This window comes from Taurulus bubalis (assembly GCF_910589615.1).
Source record: "Taurulus bubalis genome assembly, chromosome: 17".
Taxonomy (NCBI): domain Eukaryota; kingdom Metazoa; phylum Chordata; class Actinopteri; order Perciformes; family Cottidae; genus Taurulus; species Taurulus bubalis.
This window is the reverse complement of record NC_136605.1, coordinates 10,341,246-10,344,904: the sequence shown is the minus strand read 5'-3', so window position 1 is coordinate 10,344,904 and position 3,659 is coordinate 10,341,246.

Sequence of the window (3,659 nt, the reverse complement as noted above, 5' to 3'; positions counted from 1 at the left end):
TAAATATCCCTTTAGTCTGCGACATAAAGAATACATTCTGACTCATATTTCACAGGCTTTGCATTAATGCCTTGCAAATTAAAAAGAGGAGAATATGGTAAGGCTCACAAGGCTCCCGCTGAAAATAATCCCATGGCTGGAAAATTGGCTGGATAGATAAAGGCAGATAAGATTGCTAAAGTATAAAGCCTTATTTTCAACCCTGGAGACGCTTTAATCCGTGTAAAACTGTGTTCATTACCTCGCTGGAAAAAGGGGAGATTTGCTTAATTAAGTTGTTAAGGAACCATCAAACCCTGCAGCGGCCTGAGACCACAGCACGAAAGACTGTGATCGACTGTGTGTGTGTGTGTGTGTGTGTGTGTGTGTGTGTGTGTGTGTGTGTAAATAAAATACTCATCAGTATTACTTTTAATTAAGATTTCTGTGTTGTTGCAAATTGCTGAACTTAAAACTTAGTATGAAGTGCAAAGTGATGAGCAGATACCCCGAGATTCAAATTTAGTATTGCCTCTTACATCATGTGTTAGAAGAAGGACAATACCTAAATATAAACAGAGATTTTCTGTTTCAAATCAAATTGTTAAACCATTTCCCAATTGTGGACTATTGTTCAGTTCAACACAGGTGTAGGTGGAAGTTGAACTGCACATCTTCTTGTTCATCATTCATCATACAGCTCAGTTTTGTTGTGAGGTTTATGTTTTCACATCATTCATATTTTATATTTCTTCAGCTTTTATTCTGTACTAAATTAAAAATCACTTCTGGTCGGCATCTCTCACAATAGTCTTTTTTCTTCATATTCTTTATCAGAGACCTGCAGGTGGACGGTCTGTGGCGGATAAGCTGATGACAGATTGTCTGTTTTAGTTTACCTAATGCCGTTTAAAGAGTCCTCCCCAATGCACCATTAGAGGATGAATTTGTTTTTGAAAGGATGAGAAGGAGGATTAAAGCGACGAGTCAGCAGGACTGTGAGACACTGGAGCCGGCTCTAGCGGAGGCCCCCCAGGAGCCTGCGGGGAGCCCTGCACCACAGGACTCAGGCTGGGATGCAGGTGGGGCCTCTCATGTGTAATAACACTTTGGATGAAAGAGCGACATCAATTCTGGTCACATCCTGAGGTTCAGTTCTGCTGAACAAAAAGCAACAGTGCGGTAACGCTTTGAAACGTTTGACTTGCTGACATAAACCCAAATCTAACTGTCGCAAAGCAAAGAGGCTCCTGATGGCATCGCTCTGCACCAGAGCTGCAACTATGCTTTCAGTTGGATTAATCTGCTTTTTGTCCTTTTTATTATTCATTCAGTAAAACGTAAAATAAACAAAAAAACAACGAAGGCAATGCATTAAAGGATTAATTTATTTTTCAAAATGATGAGAAGGAGGATTAAAACAACGAGTCGGCGGCACCAACCGGAATCTGTGAGTTCCACTTCATGAACGGTTATATTCTGACCTGTATGAAGACGACATCAACATTTAGCCCATGTGAATATATTTCAATCATAAGAATACCACCGTTGTGAAATTCTGTACGGCTAAAATAGCTAGCTAATTAGATAATAATCTAATTATCTATCCATCCATCTAGCTAGCTCATAGCTAACGTGTGACAGTTTACCTTTGAGCTCGGAAGATATATATATATATATATATATATATATATATATATATATATATATATATATATATATATATATATATATATTTTATCTTGGACTGGCTGTAATAAAATAGGTCATGTGAGCCTGGCATTACTTAATAGTCACTTACTTAGTGGCAAGCAGTCAGTGATTACCAGATAATTATCAAGCATTAGGCTTGTTGAGATTTTACCGAACATTGTTGTGTTTGTTAACATGTTTCTGTTGTGAGACTTCCTGCTTATCGCCCAGCTTTTACAAAAAGGCACTGAGTGAAATTGCAATAGGGGGCAGGTGTAATGATGCACATTGTGTCAACTAGTGTTGCTGATTATGATAGTGTTGGAAGAAAAAACGTATTTGCTCTTAATCAATTACTGTTTCACGATTATATTAATAATCATATGTTCTGTTTATTAATCATATACTGTGTAACGGCTTGTGGCTTCTCATTGGACCTACTTTCCTGTCAAAACATATGTATGCTTTTCAAGTGACCTTCTGATAGAGTCATGAGACTGTGGATGCCTACATGTCTCTGTTTAAAGGAACATGGTGTTCCTTGTTATCATTTGACCATGACGATGCAAAGTAATCTAAAGATGTCTCAATATGATATATTGAATTGAATATAAAATAAACTGAATTGAATGTCATGAGCGCTTCTCTGATTGTGTCATTAATGTATTTAAGAGGTAACTCTTTGCTCATTCATTGAGCAGTCTGGGATACGCAATGGACATATCATGTTGTGTAGTTCTTCTCTGCTCCTTCTTTGCAAAGAATAAATGTCCTGATCAATGATTTTACCACCAGGTGTCGAGTAAATCTTTCTATCAGATAGTAATCCACATGACCTTTGTTTCCATAACTGTAATATGGTATGATACAGTGTTTCCTCCCTTGAGCCAATCCATTGATTTTACCTTATCACAGATCTACTCTGGGTCTTTGTTGGAAAATAAGTAACTTAAAATCACTGGACAGAAGCTATTTTTATTATAATTCAATCTGTTGACAAAAATATATATTGTTTTGTGTTGTGAAGATGAATTATTGATTGGTGATAAAAAATAATCAGAATATGCTTTATTGGCACATACAAGGACAGTTCAATATTCAACACGATTTTCCGGACTATACACACACATAAATATAAACATACAGCTAAATGTGATGGAAATGTATTTATTTTAAGTGCTTTATTCTTAAATGTGAATAGTGCTGAACTCTGAAAGCAGAGTTCAGTTCATCTTGACCCTGTCTAATCAGCGCCATCTGTGTGAAGCAATAACCGGTGGATCTCCATATTGTGGGTTCCTTTCCTTTTGTTTTCTTTCTTTCCTCTCACTCTTGACTCTCAGGGCCGCAGCCAAACAATGTCCTCCAGACAGGCATCAAGGCTTGTCTGGTGGGAAGGAGGACACTGTGAGGAGGAGCAGGGGGAGGGCAAACATTTCAATAATAATTGTTGATGTATATGTTGAACAATTTTTCTGGGTCAGACCTCCGAACCATCTGTGGTGACGAGCTATGTCCATTCAATTGAATTATTCCAAGTTTCCATTTAATAAATGCTTAAAGACATTTAAGTCTTTCACATCACATTTGTTTTCTCTAAAGGAGATTGATAAGGCTAATTAATTTCTATTACACTAAAAACACAGCTGAAAGAAGATAGGTAAAACATAAATAAAGATATATAGACAGATAAATGTTTATACATACAGCCAAAATGAATAACAACATGCAATGTCTTGAAACAAGTAAAATTATTTGTGTAAACAAAAGTAAAATAGTGCAAAGGTGCTGGAATAAATGCTGAATCATTGATGCAATAGGTGGTTATGTACAGTTATTATTTTAGTCTTATTTATCTTATCTCAAATCTACATACTCACCTATAAATGCTACATATATTTTGTTGTTCATACATATAATTAAACATTACTTTTTTCCTGTCCCCCTTCTGTTTGCTGTTAGTGTTTTTGACAAAATATCGGCTAATA